At 34.0% G+C, this 21406-nt stretch overlaps 1 protein-coding gene across 8 annotated transcripts in view; it reads right to left on the bottom strand.

Annotated features, from left to right (window-relative positions):
- Nucleotides 1–21406, bottom strand: part of LOC115439771 (putative polypeptide N-acetylgalactosaminyltransferase 9) — a 230197-nt gene that overhangs the window by 80026 nt on the left and 128765 nt on the right. Inside the window, exon 1 of one of the 8 annotated variants that reach the window (XM_037438704.1) lies at nt 13783–13801. The exons of 6 other annotated variants lie outside the window; for them this stretch is intronic. The gene's annotated coding sequence lies outside the window, so the exon portion shown is untranslated. Of the gene's footprint in view, nt 1–2574; nt 2826–13782; nt 13802–21406 lie in introns of those variants that run through there. One more of the 8 variants, XM_037438702.1, reaches the window with a different exon arrangement.

The raw sequence follows: 21406 nt of genomic DNA, 5'->3' as shown, positions 1-21406 counted from the left end.
TGTAGCACAATGGAGTAGAAAATCAAACAATACTTTGTAATTCGAGGTGTTGGATAGAGTTTCTACTGTTTATTGGCGGTAGTATTGCTTACCATCAGGCGAACGGCAAGCTCGTCTCGTCAATCAAGCTATAAAAGATAAAAAATAATAATAATTAAGTATTATTTTTCTCAATCAGAACTTCACTTCCGAGAGGTTCAACATCAAATTTTCAAACTATATCGGCTTCAGGTCACAAAATAACATTATATAACACGTTTCTAAAACGATCTGATTTCCACTCGGTTATAAAGCTGGATTAAGTTATTTTCAACAATTACAAAGCAATTACGCTGCTCAAAGAAAAAAAAACCTCCGCATGGTGAGTGAACATTAAATATTGTGTTTTTTAATTTAATTTCATACGCCGCCGGCTCCTTAGGGCCGGGAATCATAACATGCGCCTTCCTACCGTATAAATTCACATTTTGTTTTTTTTTTTATAATCGTCACGTCACGCGGCGCACGCAATATTTTATACAGATGATATTTATTCATGAATTTAAATATAGAATTCTAGTAAGGATTACGTGATCTAATTTTGTATTGGCCGCATGTGTGTTTTGATACCTATTTTGTTGTGTGAATCTTCTAGGTCTAACTATGGTTGTCTAGATTTTCGTTGGTATACATCTTTGAATTTTCAACGATAATAATATAAAAATAACAATAATGATGTGTCAATATAGTTAGGACTGCAATCTAAAATAAAACCGAATTTACATGTATCTCAGAATATACTGATTGTAATCTGTTTTATTGCCCAAATAAATGAATCAAAATATGTCTTTATGCTTAACAGTGTGTAGTTATCTGTCCGGTCCATTCCAATAACAACAATCTTATTAATTTTATCGAACACCTAACCCTTGAGGTAGATGTAAGAACTGTAGAATGATTCCTAAGTCATTAGGTCTTTACCTCAGGACCGTTTGTTCATTCATAAACTTTTATTAATCGTAGAAAAGATCAGCACCAAACTTACTCACACACAATACTTACTACAATACTTAGTTATCACCAATTATTAAAATAAAAAACATAATTTATAATTCAAATTCAGCATTAAAAATAACGGACACAAAGTCACGCTTTTTACTCCCATAGGGGTAGGCAGAAACCCAACTGTTGCACTTACTTTTCGCGGTACATATTCCGTCCCATAACATGATAGACGGTGAGCATACCGCCATATCGAGCACAGATTCCGGACTGATACTGTGGTATAAAAATCTCAATTTTCCCTACCCGGGGATCGAATCCGAGACCTCAGCACTGCAGTAATATCGTAATACAACTACGCCACCTAGACATTAAAAATAAATGTTATTAAAAATAAAAGCAAACAATTAACGTACTAGCGTGTGACATTACTTCACATTCAGCCGTACTTAAATGAACCCAATAAATTGAATAATAACATTTACATTACAATTAAAACTGAATCTACAAATTGTTTTAATTGTGAAATTAAAATACATTTGAACAAATAAAAATATGTATTAATTAATAATACAAGTAAATCATTAAGAGATGGCAGAACTGGATTCGTTTTTAGGTCAGACGACTATCGAACGAATAGAAAGGTCAAAAACTACTACATTAACATTTTATTGCTGATGTTTCTAGTCATTAATTATACAAAGTTTGAATGATAATTTGCGGACACTTTCATATTATTTGACGTATTGAAAGCATAAACAGATAAAATTATTTTACCTTCCACATATTGCTGGAATTTTATTTATAATTTAATTTAAGGGTTAATGAGAAAGTAACGTATTATCAAGTGCGTTTTTATTCAAATGATAATCCAAATTTAATTACCATTAAAGTATAAAGAATAGATGAAAAGATAATATCGTAGAGTAACAATGCACACAACGTTGTCTATGTGGACTTAGATTTGTCTCAAGCCATCATACCCCTTCCAGTACAAATCCTCGAAACACAGACAAGGAGCGAACCAGGTGGGCCGTCTCCCCCGTGTCCCCCCGAATTACCCTATATATTACATAAAATAATGTTCAATATGTTATAGGTATTACATTTTGCATACCTTAGAAGTTCTCTATAGGAATTTTGAGGGTATGTGAAGTCTGCCAATCCGCACTAGGCCAGCGTGGTGGACTACGGCTTAATCCCTCTCAGTAGTAGAGGAGACCCGTGTCTAGTAGAAGGACAGTAAATAATAATACAGGGCTGAACTTAGACACACAGAAACAGCCATTGCTGTTATACCTATCCAGACAGCCCCTCGCATACGACAGAATTATCACCACTAGTGTTTTATCAAAAAATATTTAATGTACACGGAATATTTAAGATTTAATTACAGTGTTATAGATAGATTATACACATTGCGGTGTCGTTATTTCATAAATTTATTAATATTTTCATTGGTTCGCCGGTCGTAAAAAATAAACGAAATCCTTTCTAAAATACTCGACAAAATGCAGCGTTGTCCAATTCAAGATTAGTAGAGGATAAGAGCAAATGAAAGAAGGTAATAATTCTTTTAAAAATAGAACATACCTTGTAACCAAATTTTCAAGCAAAAATCTCTGGTCTTATAAATTCACATCACCAGATCCCTATGATCACCACAAACGTTCACACTAAAGAATACATTTAAATAAAAAGTTACGAAATCTACATACAACTGTACGACACACCACACCGAAGGCTATCGGGCGCGTCTTCAGCACTTGAGTTTCAAAACTCCAATATTAGAGGCTGTACAAACATTGGATGCGGCATATCAATCGAACGACGAATTGAAAACTAAAGCAATAAACGTTGAGCAATCGCCGCGAAGACGAAATGTTGTACAAGTAACATATTCGCTTTCATATACAAGCCGTCGTTTTGGTAACTTCGAGAAGTGTTTTATACATTGAAGTTCGGTGTAGTTTCGATTACTTCTCTGATAATGTTTATGGGGGGCAGTAATAATATCAGCCCTGTATTATATACTTTGCCCACTGCTGAGCACGGGCCTCCCCTACTACTGAGAGGGATTAGGCCTTAGTCCACCACGCTGGCCTAGTGCGGATTGGTAGACTTCACACACCTTCGAAATTCCTATAGAGAATATATGAGAATATGAGGACAGTGCCGGATGTATATTTTTTAAAGTACGTAATAATTACGGTGCGGATCACTTGCTTATTTGTTCCAACTGCGTTAAAATCAGTGATTGAGTTATGAAGTCGCTCTTAATGACGTGGATGTTTCGTAGATGATGGATTCTGATTATTCGTCAATAAATAAAAATAGCAGATGATGCTCGGGCAATTTAAGATTTCGAACTAATCCATAGTATCAACAACAATGTAGAATTCCGAATCGTAGAAATCTTCACGCTGAACTTCGACATTCAACATTTGTGAGCTGAGAAATAGTACCCATTAGATTTAGGGCACCAACAATTCCAACATCGTAAAAAATGCATACAAAACGAATAAAACATATATCACACATTAAACAACCAAAGCTCACGGTATTATCCTCAAATGATTACCCAGAGGTGCTATTATTTCACTAACATCCAGCTTATATCGTACACAAATCCCAAAGCAAATTTGCCAGATATACCATCAACCATTCCAGATGTAATTGCCTAGCTCACTTATCATCCAGTTTTCATACATCCACATAGCGTATTAAGTTATGTACGCCGGTGTTCAGGTCGACACGTCGGCCAACCTCCTTGACCCACTAAATTCTTGGACAATAACACGGAATACAGTGCGCATGGCATTTCCATTAGGGCGACAATGCGGCCGCCGCGACCGCCCAACGCATTGTGCTCTAAACGAGCTATTTACAGCTAATCCGCACACAAAGTGTTATTTAACAGGCGCATCGATATCAGCATTAACACCTTCGATGTCTGACATGGTCGTTTTGATTCTAATGTTGGATAATTGGATGTAGTAGTGCCAGAAGGAACTAACAGACAGATTCCCTGCTTTGATATTTCTGTGGCTGTTTCACAACTCTTGAGTAAATGCTACTCGTCCCATAATTAGATAAGCCGACCAAATACAAAAGTCACACTCTACTCTATACTCCAAAATTGATAAAATGAATATAATATACATGAACTGTTTAATAAAATTTACTCCAAAATTGTGAAACAAACTCTCAATGTAGTAAAGTGCTAAGAGACACTAACGATCAGGTTAACAGTGCTATAATAAATTAATTACTAAGTACATTATATCGTACAATACGTGTCTATCTATTTTAGCACGATACATAACACGCGATTTAACTATTCTTTAGACTTAATATCTAAATGGTAGCACATGTTGATAATTATTTTGAAGCCTTGATTTGGCTCCTTCTTTTCATTACTTCGTCCAATCATAGACGAGGTATAAATCCGCCATTGAGTATGGCCGTGATGCTGATAATAGACTTGTAATTCGACACGTCACGGGTTTTAGTTCTCATAACCCGTGAACAAGTTCTTTAAGCTGCATAATAATTATCATATATTCTCGTAACAATGCTCGGAGGGTAACGTACTTAATCTTGAAGAGCTAACCAAAGCTATAAATAGTGCATTCACTAATTTGCTGAACTTATATTCGTTCCATGGTTTGGTAGGTCCTGGTTCATATGCGGAACAGTATTTGTTGAAACAGTATTTGTTTCCTAGCGCAGTATCACCACAGCTCACATGAAAACTAACATAGCTGGCGAAATATGAGTTTAATACACCTCCCTCTAATCAATTAAGGAGAAAATCACACGATACTAGTAAGTAGCCATATTTATATTTTTATTTAATGATTCATTTACACCGAAATATCTTAGTTGTGACGTAACAACGCTTCGACGTGTTTCAACTGAACGTAATCCTTCGTACGTCCGCTAACCGATTTAATCTCAAGATCAATTGGTTTGATGCATCGGTTTCATCGGAAATTACGAGATGCTATCGATACTTTAATAGAATTATTTTGTTTAATTACAATTATCACCCACATCTGAGATTAAAGTAATATAGCAATTATCATTATCTTATTGTTTTTGTCCCGTTCCATTTTTCAGAATGTGTTTAAGTATTTTTTTTCATTAAGTATATATTTTTTCATTTTTGTTAACTTACTAAGCTAGAACCAATCCAGAGGTAATTGTGTTAAAAATACAGTTACTCAACCTGGAATTCAAAAAAAGGACCTGTCAATCTACAGCCTATATCGCTAAAACATCAAATAGGATAATATAACATTGCAATCCAACTGACATAAAACTATTGAATGTTTGTAAAGAAGTTTATAATATTATGAGGTCAAGGGGCCCTGTTCCATCTTCGGGGACGAATCCATCTCTGCAATTACGGCCAATCTAATCTAAGGATAATTTTGATAGTCGTATAGGTAAAATAGCCAAAAAATTCCTCTTTTTATCTATACGTCATAGTTGGCCTTCAATTAGAATACCCGTTATCGCAAAAAGACGAATTCGCCCCCATAGATGGAATTAGGCCTCCTGATCTTGCTTGGATGTTTGTTAGTGTCTAGTCATATATGCCTGAACTTTTGAATGGATTTGGATTTGATTTGGCACGCAGACAAACCAAAGCCTATATTATAACTATTCACAAAATTGTTTATCCTGCAAAAATATATAGTGGTATTTTCCTTCTACGAGAAGTCTAGTGTAAAAATAAAATGCACCAATTAATTCAGAGCGGGTTTTTCGTATGAATAATTACGTACTTTCCAAACACTGCAATAAAGGGGCTGTCATTGATTGTAATGCAATGATAAAAGTAACAACAATGAGAACATAGAAATACGAAAGAAGATGCCATTATGAATACAGGATAACCATCATGACAATAATCACTGACGGCAATCGCTTCTCTAATAATAAATCGTTTAAACATGATTATCAACCGAATGGAGTTGAACAAGCGAACACGCAAAACACATTAGTGTATTACTTAATTATTACAATAGAGGGCGTGGGATCGCAATCTCGTGAATCATCGTTCATTAGTCCGTCTCCAATTTATCTTACTCCTTACTTTCGAATCGACGAAACATCCTAAAAATACATTAATAACTGACAAGTTTGATGCACTTTCTATTTATTAATTACTTAATGCTGCTCTCGACATCGTTTGCGTTCCTGAAATAATTGTACACTTATATATTTTTATGTAATACAATATAAGTAACTAATCCAGCACTTACCTTATCTGTGAGCGTATCATCCAGCCTTTCAGTGATTTATGTGTGTTTAGTTATCAAACAATTACTAAGATATTTTAACAAACTTTCACATTTACAATTTTGATAAAATGATTATTATTTGATTTAAAAAATACGGTTCAATAGACGAGAGACATATATCACGAGGTTTCTTTTACAAAGTAGATGGAGAGAGTGGAACGACATTTCTACATTCTTGTTACATTCACTTCCTGTTTGGACGATTAATATTGCCTTTTAGTTTTATAAATAAACCGTTAATACCTCAATCAGATACTGCGTGATACTTTAATTTTACATTCCTACTAGCTTTTGCACGCGGTTTCGCTTGCATGAAAAAGTTTTTCGGGATAAATATTTTCGCGAGAAAAAAAGTAGTCCACAGCACTCGGGAATAATGTAGCTTATTATCAGAGAAAGAATTCTCAAAATCGCTTCGGAAGTTCCACAGATTAGCTCCAACATACCTACAAATACACTCACAAACTCTTCCTCTATAAACTATTAATAAAGATAAAACAGATAAATAGCTTAAACAACCTCGAAACAAAAAAAACATAACAGTCGAACACACAAAATTGAATCGTGATTTACCATTCGCAAGGTATAATGCATCGATTTCGTTCAAAACATTGACTTTTAACAAGCGATGATTAACAGACGTTCACCAAATTATATTTGATGTAGGTCACGAATATCGAAGATATAAAATCAAAGTAACCAAGGAAACGATACAAGCGTGGAACCTTCAAGACTTTATCCTGTTAACAAATAAATGGTCATGTCATGTCAAACCGATAATGTCGAGTAAAGAGTTATTATAGATAATTACAATACTGCCGAAACGGCAATCGAAGCAATACCGGATCTTAGTAACAGCGCATAAAATGCGATTTGAGGTCTCCGCGATGACGCCGACAGTCACATAGTCGTAAAATATTTATGGGATTTAATACATTGCTCGTAAAAGAGAACTCGACTGGAATATGTCTCATCGAATGTCGGTAAGTGATTTGGTATTATCGTTGAACACAATAAATCACGGATGAATTGTTTGTAGCGAGTGCGAGGAAATATTCAAAAGCACTGTTTATCTTTTTTCATGGGAAACAATTCGTGGTAATCGTGGACTAGATAAAGGAAAAAATATATGTACTTGTAGACAAATAAGTTCTGGAAATTCAATATTATGAATTTCCAGATTACGGGCATGAAACTATTTCGGATGCAAGCCATTGTCATGAGTACTTACTATATTATCTTGAAATTCAAATTATATACACAAACTGATTGTAGGCGTAGCATTCTTCGACGACACTACGTATTTTGTGTCTCCATAAAGTTTTAGCAAATGTTTCTTTTTTCAACTTAATTTTATTTTACCCATAATATACACATTAATACTTCGGCGAGACTATAAATAGTATATCAATAAAAGTTTTAGCATTTTTTTTTTATTTCAATATTATTTAACCAATAATATACTCCTTCAATTATGCTTCTCCCCGATCTTTGATAAAAAAATAAAACACCATTTAACCGACAATCAGATTTTGGCACTTAAGTGTACGAAATAAGTTTGTGTTTCATTAAACGCATAACTCGAGATAGTTCCGATTGCCATATATCGATAATGCCAAATGGCGTATTCCTTACCAAATGGCATTATTATGCCATGTGCAACGTTCACCGATGTATTGGTCGATAGCCAAACGCCTACGGGAATGTGGCACCAACGCTGTATCCAAGGAAATTTATCGAGTCCCTAATGTTTCTATATATTATGTCGAATGTAGATATCGTTATGGGAAATAATAAGGCAATTTGTATTACATACGCGGGAGCGTACTGTACAGATCGCTTGATTTATTACGGCAGTTAGTAAACTCAACTGTTACTACTGAAAAGTTGCTTAAATCGCGATAGAGATATGTCTTACTGGCTTTTGCATATCGATTCGCTAGAATATTCTCCTGCTCAGGACCAATGTCATCATCAATCATTGTTATACGATTATGATTTACAATTTCATTGGGTAAGTATTCATGCAAATTTCACTAAAATTGTTACAATTAGTAAAAGATTAAATATTAAAATATCTAGATACTTTTATATAACATCCAAACATAACCTTGTGTTAAATAATCACACATCAAAAATCCGTCAATGCCGTTGTCTGGCAAATTTCTAAACGTAAAAAAACTATGGAGTCTCAAGTCTAACGTGATCGTAATTTCGACTAGTTTTCGAACGGTTTTCGTAGCGTCCCCGACGTTATTGCCTGCAGCCGTGGGCCAATAGGTGAGCCGGGTGACCGCATGCCCTATACCAATTTCATCCGAGTCACGAGAAGGGCAGACACGGCGAAATTGGCTTCGTTCTCCCTATACGTGTGCCTTTACAAAAAACGTACACATTCTTTTACTTAGTTCGTGTGTATGTTATTGTATCTGCTTCAAGAAAATTTATTCGTAAAATGTTATCTACATACGAAATACGAATGTAATGCTTAATACATTGGGTTTAAAATTTAATTTAGCACACTGTTTTGTATTATTCTAAATAAAAAACATCTATAATAAGAAACAATTTTACCTCTTTGCGGCTTCCTTTTCATCAGTTTATTTGCCGGTAAATTCAATATTAGTCATTTATTTTAGGTATTTAATTTATTTTAATACATCATCTTTTAAATTAGTTTAGCGCCTCAAAAGTCTGAAATACCGTAATATAATTTTTAATAAATAAAATATGTTAAAAGAGCAATACATTAAATATTACAAGTATCACAAAACTGCAACAAACACTTATCATAATTAATATTATTTTTTATTAAAATATTGTGTAAATATTGGCAAAGCGACATTCATGTTGATTATTTTGTTTATTTAAGAAACCTAAAGGCATGAATGACATGTCTTAGAACCTTACTACAATATAATAATAATAAAGATAATTATAATCATACATTTTGCGATAATCGAAACGTTTTTATATCCACTTAGGTGTTAGTAGTTAGAACGAAATTGGATATAATTTATAATAACTAGGGCTTACAAAAGCCTTCACGCAACTTAACAACTTACAAATCGTACTACATTAGAGCGAGTTTGTTAATGACTTTGTAAGTCTTATCACTTATTAATAGAATAACAATCAAATTAACATTATCCCAAATCACGAAACCGCGAGCAAATATTTCAAACCCGTTTATTGTTATAATTACCACTCGTCGCATTAATTTTAAATTATTATTAACCTGTAAAGTGTATGTACTGCTAACGTCTTGACAATCATCTTGCAACACTATGTTGAAGACTTAATTCCCATTCTAGACCTTTAAAATTATACGTATAATCTTCGACGCGGTATTATGATCCGTAAAGGTGTAGGCACGGCTGCAACTAATGAATCTACGTCCCACTCTGGGTTTTGAACCTGCGATCATTCGTCCTGGCAATCATTTCCACACCCAACTAGGCTATCGCTGCTGCTACCATTAAAACCGACTTTTCTTGAACTAATAGGTGACGACAAAGACATTTATTTATGTATTAAGACATAGACACCAGGAGACCAAAAACTACGTGGGCAAATGTGTTGCAACGCGACATGGTAGCATGCAATGTTTCCGATGACGCGACGTCATGAATAGGGCGAAGTGGAAGAAAAATGTGAAGAAGGCTAACCCCACCATCATGTGGGAAGATTAGTCAGGGAGAGAGATAGAGAGAAAGAAAGAAAGAGAGAGAGACAGTAACTAAACTATTGGCAAAGTGATAAATAGCTGATTCAGATAGCTAAATACTCCTTTTTATTCACACTTGTTTAAACAATTTATTTGGTTAACCCATAGAAATATATTTTAGTACATCTATTGAGTAAAATAATGACACACTTGCGTATACCGTGTTAAAATGTTGCATCAACTTTGCGCCGGTCACGTTCGAAGGTAAAATGTCATAAGACGTACCAGTATGGTGATGTTAATGAATATTTACTGACGTATAGAAATACATTTTAGTGAAATCGTGTATGCAATAGTGACCATTATTATCGCTTTAACTAAGATCAATTTTGTTATTGCCTAATCGTCTTAGATTGTACTTACAAGATCGCACGAAACAGTCACTGTTATTACTGTGAAGAGTAATCATTTGTTTCCTTATACTGAGCTAATAAATTTATAATGCAAGAATTCTTCTAAGTATCACCATGATGCGAGCTGCCTGTTTGATCACATTCATTTTTGTTTAAAAAAAAATTATGCATATCTACAATTATATTAGGATAATATTTGTAATCTACATACAATTATACAGTCTGAAAACGAATTTACAAAATTATATCCAAATTACAAATATACCACGAGACAAGTGCATTTCGAAAGGTCCATCTGGAAACCTTTAAGGGAGGTCTATGTTTAGCAGTGGACTTTATGTGGCTGACTATGATGATTATGGCATGTGCTTTTGGTAATGCATAGATTGCTTCAATTTCTTTTAAAACATTCCAATAACAAATATTAATCATGCAATAGTGACGAGTGATGAGTGAAAAACAAACATACGCTAGGAAGGCATGATCGTAGATACCGAAGGTTCTTTGACGCCGACAACATTTTTCATCTAATTACTACTGACAAAACGTTCACGATATCGTGTCGTGCCTCTCCAATATCCATGTTTTACCATCCAGAAGCTCAATTAACCATCGTTATAAGTTACATATACATTAATACACCACTTAAAGCAATATATATTGAAGTATTAAAATGGAATAGGTTTTTTTTTAAAAGCACGGTAAATGACGACCCCACCGCCGATGATGGTAAGTTGAGTGGGGACCAACAGAGTGTCGAATGACGAGAGATGATTACCCCTCGACAGTCGACACAATTTTGCCGGCCTGTTGAAACCGGATATACCCAAAACTGTATTGTAATTGATTGTTACAAGATCTCCTGTCTATTGTGATAATAATAATATCAGCCCTGTATTATATACTTGCCCACTGCTGAGCACGAGCCTCCTCTACTACTGAGAGGGATTAGGCCTTAGTCCACCACGCTGGCCTAGTGCGGATTGGTAGACTTCACACACCTTCGAAATTCCTATAGAAAACTTTCTCAGATATGCAGGTTTCCTCACGATGGTCTCCTTCACCGTTAAAGCAAACGATAAATTCACAAAGAATACACACATGATTTTTTAGAAAAGTCAGAGGTGTGTGCCCTTGGGATTTGAACCTGCGGACATTCGTCTCGGCAGTCCGTTCCACAACCAACTAAGCTATGGCCGCTCTCCTGTCTATTGTGCGTCCACATTATTAAAATCAAACACATTTTCACCACACCTCAGAAAAGATTGTGAGTCATAAGTAATCTTATAAGGAATAAAAAGGATTTTTTTAATCCTCAGACTGAGTCACAGACCCCATACGAATACGCTTTCATTCTATTTTCTTTTTTATTCAGATAATAAGTGTACCTTGCTCTATAATTACTTGTAGAATTAAGAATTCTATTACGTTTTACAAACGAATTAGCTTTTACTTGCCGCTCCGCCCGCTTTAAAATTGTTTTTTTTTTTCGGATAAAAAGGAACCTATGGCACTTAGGAGTAATATAAGCTTGCTACCAGTGAAAAAACCTTCAAAATCAGTTCAGTAGTTCCAGAGATAAGCGACGACAAACCTTCAAACAATCTCGCAAACTTATCCTCTTTATGATATGAAAATTACTCAGGTTATTAATTATTCATCATGTATGGAATTACACCTCCTGTCTATCATAATATTCTATGAACCCGATGAATATAAGGTCACGGCTCACACGGATATAATAACATATTCCAAGCAACATAACCTCAGAAAAACGTAGATCAAATATTTCACCTTTAATTTAACTGTGTAGTTTTAATATCGTAGTGGCTTGCTTCAGAGACAACTGCCAAAACGAATGTCCGCAGGTTCAAATCCCAAGGGCACACACCTCTGACTTTTTTATTCACTCTGTGTATTCTTTGAGAATTATCGCTTGCTGTAACGGTGAAGGAAAGCATAGTAAGGAAACCTGCATACCTGAGAAGTTCTCTATAAGAATTTTGAACGCGTGTGAAGTCTACCAATCCGCATTAGGTCAGCGTGGTGGACCAAAGACTACCATCTCATTAGTAAAAGAGCCCCGTGCTCAGCAGTGGAACAGGGCTGATATTATATATTATATTATTGTGTTTCAGATATCTTTGTCTTTTATACATGGGCCACATTTTTTTTGTGGCATTATGGCACTCAAATATTTAAGTATCAGCTTTATTGTTTTACTTGTCATAATATTATTGTCAGTTAGTTTTCCTGAAAACCTACTAAATACTCGGGCTTTGCTCAATCGCCCTTTCTTCTTCTCATTAATGTACGACAACGGAATCACAATCCCTTTAGCAATGTCATATTGGGAGCGAATAAAAAATAAACAAACATTTATCAGTTTAAAATTCTCTCTAATAAATTTTGCGAAATTGGATGATAACTACAAGATGTATTCTTTGTTTTTATTTCTTTCTTTCTCTGAATATCGTATGACGTACGTTTATTTGTGTGGTAATAATAACTAACAATCATATAATTCGACAATTAGATTCCCAAACTTCTGCTATAGATGAAAATATATTACATGTTTTCTTTCCTTACAGTATATTCAACGGTCATTATTCCCCCAACTTTTGTGTCCCCGGCTTCTATTTTTCTTATCTATTTCCTCATTCATGTTTCGATCAATTTCCTTCTTCTTTCTCCTATCAAGTGCGTATAATAAAGTAACTAGCCGACTTATTAAACACAAGACGAGTTTAATGAATTCCAAATTTCGGGTCGCTTCTAAACAAATTGTATAAGCGTTAGCTGCAAATTGGTAGGAGGCGATCGAAACAATACCGTCAATTATTCCGAGAGTTCCAATTAAACCTGAAGTTGGAACGCATTTCACAGTTTCTGGGTTCTGAATTGGATTTTCACTTACAAATTGTTGATGGTTGATTGTTTAGGAGACGATATAACAATGGTAATATCTTCGCCCGCATAAATAATGCTTTCAGTAGATTGAAGATTCAAATACTTGTTATAACTAATTAATGAACTATCATAAACATTCATTGTTTTTCCTGTTTTACATTAATTAATAATGTGTTAATATGTTATTATTATCATAGTTATTGATGAAATAATTAGAGAATATTTTGCAGTCTATAATGATACCAAAAAATACCAATGAGGTACTTATAAATAAAGACTTGAATCAAACACTGACTAGGTAAATTAACATTATAATTTTCATAGAAATGCTTATAATGTACTCCGAAAAAAAAATTCCACTCGGCGGCAATTCCAACACACGTTTCTAACGTACTAGTAACTTCGATTTGGAAATGGTCCAAATTCAAGCGGATTTCGGCACTTTTCTCTATCAAATACCCATATAAAAATGCATTGAACAGTAATATCGGAGGCTCACCTTCGGTATCAGTGTGCTTTCAAATCTATTCTCGTATGGTACGTACCTGAAAAATAATAAAAAATATATATTAAAAATCGGTTTAAAATGATACCTTCGGGCTCCAATATAAATGAGAAAATGTTAAATTTAATTGTTTTGCGGATCGTGTTTTGTAATTATAACTCAATTATACTTATTTCGTAATTATCCCAAATTCAAGTAATAATTGTGTAAATTATTAAATTATAATTAAAATCAAAAAGACCATCATTAATAACAAAATACACTGAATGAAATATTAATTACTTTATAATATTGAAAGTCATAAAATTGCTTATAGCAGTTTATATTATGAATTCCATACAAATATTCCGTTAAATGTATTCAGTAGTCATTCTTAGAACAACCTGACAAAATTAAGATAGTTTAGATCTCCTGGATATAAGTCGCTTATTGTCTTATTCATACATTGGATTATAATGTTAAATTATAGTTTACTAGTATCAATACCTATTAACTCCAATTGATCCTTTAATGTATTCTATTAATCATTATTATAGCTTATATAGTTAAAAATGAATCCCTATTTCCCTTGGTCACGCCATCAACCGTGAACGGCTGGACTGATTTCACAATTTTTTTTGTTGTTTGTTATTCCCAGGAGAAGGTTCCTATGAAAGAAAAAAATCAAAAAATCGCGCGGAAAATTAGAAAATTTAATGAAAATATTAATTTTATATAACTGTCCATTGTTTAAAATAACTGTCAGCGATTGACAAAATGCACGCTGCAAATTCATAGTTAAGACGGGACAACATCTGGCGGATCAAATAGTAGCTTATAAAAAACGCTATCGAAATATGAAAGTATTTACAAATCCAAGCAGCCTCTATTGTAAAACAACACATCCATAAACATAATAAACAAACAGTCGGTGCAACTAAACGCTCACTTCCATCCAAAAAAGGGCAATCAAAGTCGGTTATAGATAAAAAAAAAAACCATCGTTATGCTTGAAAAAAAAATAACAATTCGTTCGTAAACAAACCGTCGCACGGGACGCGGCTATCTGAATTCCCGCCCACCAGCCACGAGATAATAAACTGTGTAACAATCACTGCGACTTATTGTCCGGTTTTGTAATAATGAAAAAAATAACAATTAGGATAACACTATAATATGATTGTATGAAATAGAACGAGGACGTTGCGGTAGTGTTGTGTCGTTGATGCATTTGTTATCGTACAGGGGCCTTATTCTCTATCCCGCACGTTATTTTGACAGTGCGTAACAAGCACTTAAGGCGATACCTCAAGGTCCATTTTCATACATTTTGTTTCGGCTTTAATCTGGGTAACTAAACAAGTATTGGCAAGTAAAGAATTTAAATTCACGTCTAGTTAGTGATTGAAAATTTAATATGACGAAATTTTAAAGGCAGAAATATCCATGATTATTAATTATTTTTACGTTTTTCTTTCAACTGCGAGAACTAATCACTAACTAGACGTGAATTTAAATTCTTTACTTGCCAATACTTGTTTAGTTACCCAGATTAAAGGCGAAACAAAATGTATGAAAATGGACCTTGAGGTATCGCCTTAACACAACGCATCATGTTTAGGACTATAGAAATTTGGCTTACAGAATACCATTCCACGCACATTTCTCGAAGATAACATGACACGGCCGCGTTACGCGTTTACACTATCTTACAGAATAAGGGCCCAGTTGTGATATTCTTCTTTTATTTTAATGGTGCACCAACTGCACATTGCAATCATAGTTGGCTGATATTTTTGCCCTGTAAAGTTATAGTCGTATCTATCTATGTACGTAGCTCTATGTAAATTACATGTTAAGTATGAAGCAAAATAAAGTTAATTATGTGAAAGGTTTAAAAATAGAAGTACTTAATTTGTTTTTAAATAACGAAATTTGTCACTAAAAGCATCGACCTCCTTAGCTTTGCTAACAAAATCATTATACTCGTTGCACATATTCTTAACAAAAATTCCAAATTTAAACATGATCATCATGTTGTGCATAGGCTTCCTCCAATATCGCTTTTGGACACGACTATTCTTATACCTATAAGTATAAAATGGTCAATTTATTTTATTAAAAAGCATAAACATTTCAAAATTTTATTCAAAAAATCATGAACCTCTCAAAAAGTTCTCTCATTATTTACATTACCAATACCATTAAATTCCAAATACATTACAGTCTTAGACGCTCGGTTAACGTGTCTATCCACCAAGACATCTTCTACTCATTCATCTACCAAACACGACGGGATCTTGTCAAACACAAAGAGAATTATAATTCAATCATGGGGATTAAACTAGGGCTTATGTACACGTTCGGTATTAGAAGCGTTCACGACGCACACACACACAAAATCAGACAGGATTACGTTTACGTCACAAGCAGATACATCAATCACCGAGGAATCAATGCTAAGGTCCTTAGCTACCGTCTGAATCCTGATATGTACATAAACCTTCACATACACGGATATTGTATTGACAAAAATTATGTACGGACATAAATGGTTGAGTCGGTTTTTGAAATGGTAGATACATACGTTACTGGTGACAGGTCTCTTATATGTGAGAGTCCGCTTAGGGAAATAGGTACCACCGCAATGTCTATTTCTGTCGACAAGCAGCAGTGTGTAGTCATTGTTGTGTTCCGGTTTAAAGGATATTGTAGATAGTGTAACTACTGGACATAAGACTTAACATATCATGTCTCAGAATGGCGAGTGCAGTGGAATACCAAATAATATTTTGTAATTCAAGTTGTTGGATGGTGCTTCTACTGTTTATGGCTGGTCGTATCGCTTACCATCAGGCGAACGGCAAGCTCGTCTCGTCATTCAAAGTAATAAAAATAAAAAAAGGCTACAATGGCAGTTTATTTACAAAACGAGACAGTCAATTAAACCAAACTCACCAGTGCCTTAAAAAACCGACACGACATAACAGTCTTGCTGTTACTTTTTGTAAAGATTTCGCGATTGAAGCACAAAAATCTAACCCCTATATATTTTTTTGATCGTCTAAGCAACTAAGATTCATGTGGCATTGTCGATGTTTCATGGCGGTGATAATCATCATGTATCAGACAATCCAGTATCACCAGGCTCCTTGTTTAAAAAACACTACGTTTCTTTATTTGTGACGACTATAAATATCCAAAATTTCAAAGACGTAGCGTCTTAGTTATGGCAAAAGTAATAACTGCATTTCTTGCTTCTCCATATTATAAACCTTGTCACAAATATAATTTTAATATGGAGTAAAGAGAGTTTTCAAATTAAGATGTAATATTTTTCACATTCGCAGAAAATTTTATAAGTCACATGAATTTCGAGACACGTTTCATTTGAAATCACATTCATACATTTTAAATATTAACGTGCAAGTTTTTATGAAATGTCGAGATTAAACATGAGAGATACAATTTCATTACGTCATACTCGTATGTTAATTAAATTTTTGTTAGTAAGGTTAAAAATAACTGAATGAGCTTCAAAAACGGAATATATAAAACAATTCCAAATATCGCAATGAAAAAATTTTAGGAATTCTGTCGGGTTGTTTTTTATGTATTAGGTACAAAATAATTAATAACCCACACTCGAAATTAAAAACGTACACGAGCATGTTAGTAGCACGGAAAACTTTATAAAACAAATTTAGAATTCCATTGACTATCGACAAACGATTTTTGTATAGATTAAAATTTAAAGAAACAAGACGACTTTACGCACGTTTAACCATCTAAAAACGATATATTTAATAAAGAAAATAATAATATAACAAGAACCTATTTCAAAAAGATGTTATTAACGGGCCGTATTAATAACGTGACGAAGAATAATCTAATAGAATGAGAGTCAAAGAACGAATCAACGTCTTTGAATGATATTAAATTATAATGCGAGTATAATGGAAACCTGCGAGGTCAGGTGTGATGCATTGACGTCAAGACGTTATGAATACCGCTACCTTTGTATTAAGAAGGTAACCTTTAGCTGTTTCATACCCGATAGAGGTATGATTTTAACGGTAATTGATCTTTAATACGTAAGTTATAGGTACTAAATATGTAAAACAGAATGTAAGTTTTTCCTGTTTGAATACACACGAGAAGAAATTTGTTTATGATATAGTTTGAAATCCACATTAGCTTCATTAAAGTCTGATACTACCATCCACGACATCTTTGACGTTATAGGCCAAATTTGTCAGTGCCTTTCAAGACTCGTCTTCTTTTAATCCACTTCATCAAATTTTTGTTAAAGCAATAAGACCCAGTCAAGTCAGAAACTACAACAAAATCACATACAACATACGGCATATCTAAACAATAGTAAATGACTATATAAACTGCCAATACCTTCATGAAACCATTAACCACCGAGCGTATTGTGAGGCATTCCGTTTGAATAGAGGCAAATCTTGGATGATCACCGCACTAGAGCCAATTAACACATTGTGCGGCGCTTGTAACGCCTTAATTACATCGACAGGTAACGTCGGAGTTGCGTCGGCAAAGCCAACCGATGAATATTAATACGAGAATTCGTATCGACGCCGCGCGGCGAGAGGTAAAATTTTATGTGTATATAAACATTTACATATGTTACGTGCGTTAGGAAAGTGCGTTATGAAACGTGAGTTCTAATTGATATCGATTCGGTTGTGCGCGAATTTGTTTGGGACTTGCCTGGTGTATGAGGAAAATCTATAATTCATGTGTTTTTCGATTAGATGATTCTCGGTAATAATGCAAACGTGTTTTATGAATATAAAAATTAGCATTATAAAAATATTTTATTTAAAACTGATATAAAATAATAGACATACTTAGGCATTTTAAAATGCGGATTACGCATTACATACGCACCAATACACAAATACCTAAAAAGCATCAAATTATAACTACGACGGAGGTAAAAATATAGCCCATACAGCTGCACCAAACGCTACCAGTAAATAACAAAACAACACAGAACAAAGTTCAAACTCCGGTGATCATAAAAGAGAACACTTCAAACTGCCGAACAAAATACAACTGCAAAAAATCCATCAAAGCAAATCGACAGCAATATCAATATTGCCGATATCGGGGCAGATCCGACGCGGCTGTAACAAGGCGACGTCGCTGACAAAACAAATTTACATAAATCCCGTGGAATCCGTAAAAATGACGCGCGACAGTCAATCCGATAAGCTTCGGATATCATTAGCCGACGGAGGCTCGAGCGATCAGTCACTTGTGCGGCCTCCTCCACTCACAGGCCGAAGAAAAAAAATCCCAAATATCAATCTTCTCTCTGCCATTCAACTCGGTACCAATTCTAAATTGAAAATCCCCCGAGATGCAAAATCACTGCGAGCCTTTTTATTTCTGAAGAGATGTTGCGATACGTGTACGATAAAATGATAATTGAGTTTCCTTTGTATAAAGCAAAAAGTTTCGGTAATTTTTTTTTTAAAGTCAGACCTTTTTATTTTCTGCGTGAATAAGGGAATGTGGATTGCTCAGGGTAATTATGAATACCGGAAAATAAAGAGGTATATCATCATACAATATCCAAAATACCTTTGTCTTAAACAACATTTTACCATCATCAGATTAAAGAGTATTTTTTCAAATCTTATCAAAATAATACATTGCTTACACCAGAAAAAATTATCCATCTTTATCATGGGAAGAGAAATTCTTCAAACCAAGAATTCAGACGTAAGTTTATTTTATTAATTTAATTCCGATCTCGTCGATGCAGTCCGAGGAAGTTTCATAACGGTCGCCATTTGAACTTCAGGAACGGCAGGACTTTCGCCATATTCTTTTATTCTACGAGACACAATCAAATCGGGCGCCGCGCTAAGGATTTTCCAACGATTTCCATTGGCGCAACAAAACTCAAAAGGGCATTTGAAAAATGTTTAAAGCGAAACTTACATTGTAGACGTCCCGCGATCTTAATGCAACATTTTTATGGGTGCAGCTGTCATGTCAAGGAATTTGAATCTGCTTTGTTGTTTTTCTTTTATTTCACTTTTTATGCTGTGTCGACTAAAGAATTTGTACTTTAAGGGTATACCTTCTTACTGATCATCGTTTGTCATAACGCTACATGTTAAAAAAATTTGCAATGTAGTTCGCTCAAAGGACTGTTACCTCCTTATGAGTTATATTACACTCTAGTCGCAATTTCATAAGTATCAACTAGGCGATTATTGAAACGCAAATTCCTGTTGGAAATATTAAGTAAAGTGCACATAACAATCATGATACTATCATGTGACTTATTGACACCTATACTATAGTATAACATATGTACCTGCCTATAATAGACTGTAATTTTAACGTGTCTTAATACATCAGTGGCGAAGGGTGAAATTTTTGAAAGGACACTCGACACAGCATGTTGGTACTGATTTGCAGAAATGCGACCTTGAGATCGTTGTTAAAATAATTTGATTTTATATAAAAATTACGAAAGGAAAGCCGGCAGGCATCGGGTTATATAGACCTTTTGCCACTGCTATACATTAGGTATTTCTGAAATAAACGTGCCGGATAGACGCGTGGAATGGGTAATAAAACGTAATACTAAAATAGATATCCCCAAAAATTATATATTAGTAGTGTGTAATATATTAGTAGTGTGTAAGTAAACACTACTAATATATTGTTCTGCACTATATCTTTACCAGAATTCGGTATACTTATAAAATTATGGATGCATAATCATTCTTAATGCGAATATAATTTTAATACTTAAATTTATTATTTTTCATTTTGTTTTAGCACACCACAAATTATAGCATTTATTGCCACTATCTACCTTGGTTTCAACTCACTTAATATTAAAATTTACAATATGCTCCAAATTTTTGGAAAGAAATCCATGCTTTCACCTTAATTTATAAATAACCTTCATCTTTATTCGCAGACTGAATATAAAAAACCGATTCTTAATTTTTACTTTATTCAACTTTGAAATGGGTTATTACTTATAGTTATTAGTTTTTAATTGTAGTGAGTCTTCTTTACCTACAATAATTTAATATTCTGCATTATTCTTGTTTTAATATTCATTATCATATTTAAGGTGTTTTGGTGTACCTTCACTGTAAGCTTATTTTCGCTTTTAAACGAATAAATAAATTACTTAAATATAACACCTACAGCGTATATACTATCTTAATTTTGTAATGCTGAAGTTTTTGTTTCTTTAAACGCGCAAACCTTTTGAACTACTATATCGAAAGTTATTATAGAATTCTACAGGCTACTTGCTTTCCCAGAGAACGAACTTTTATAGAGAAAGTATCGTGAACTGAAGCTATGTGTATCCCTTCCTTTCTATTATAAATATAACTATAACTGTATTCAAAATAAATTCCTCAAATCCCTCATTCATAATATTCCTAGATACAAAATTATAATATTTCACAACATCTCATTCCACAACTTTGATTACGTACAAAAACGACATTATCGCATCACGCTCCGAATGATAAAACACGATATTAAACGTTACCCAGCGGAGACAGTATAAATCCTCCGTTTCCCGTAAACAGGACATAAATTTCGTTGAACATCAAAAAGGTAG

This window comes from Manduca sexta, chromosome 14 (assembly GCF_014839805.1).
Source record: "Manduca sexta isolate Smith_Timp_Sample1 chromosome 14, JHU_Msex_v1.0, whole genome shotgun sequence".
NCBI classification, from domain to species: Eukaryota; Metazoa; Arthropoda; class Insecta; order Lepidoptera; family Sphingidae; genus Manduca; species Manduca sexta.
Note: the sequence above shows the minus strand (reverse complement) of the source record. Positions and strands in the feature narration are given on the sequence as shown.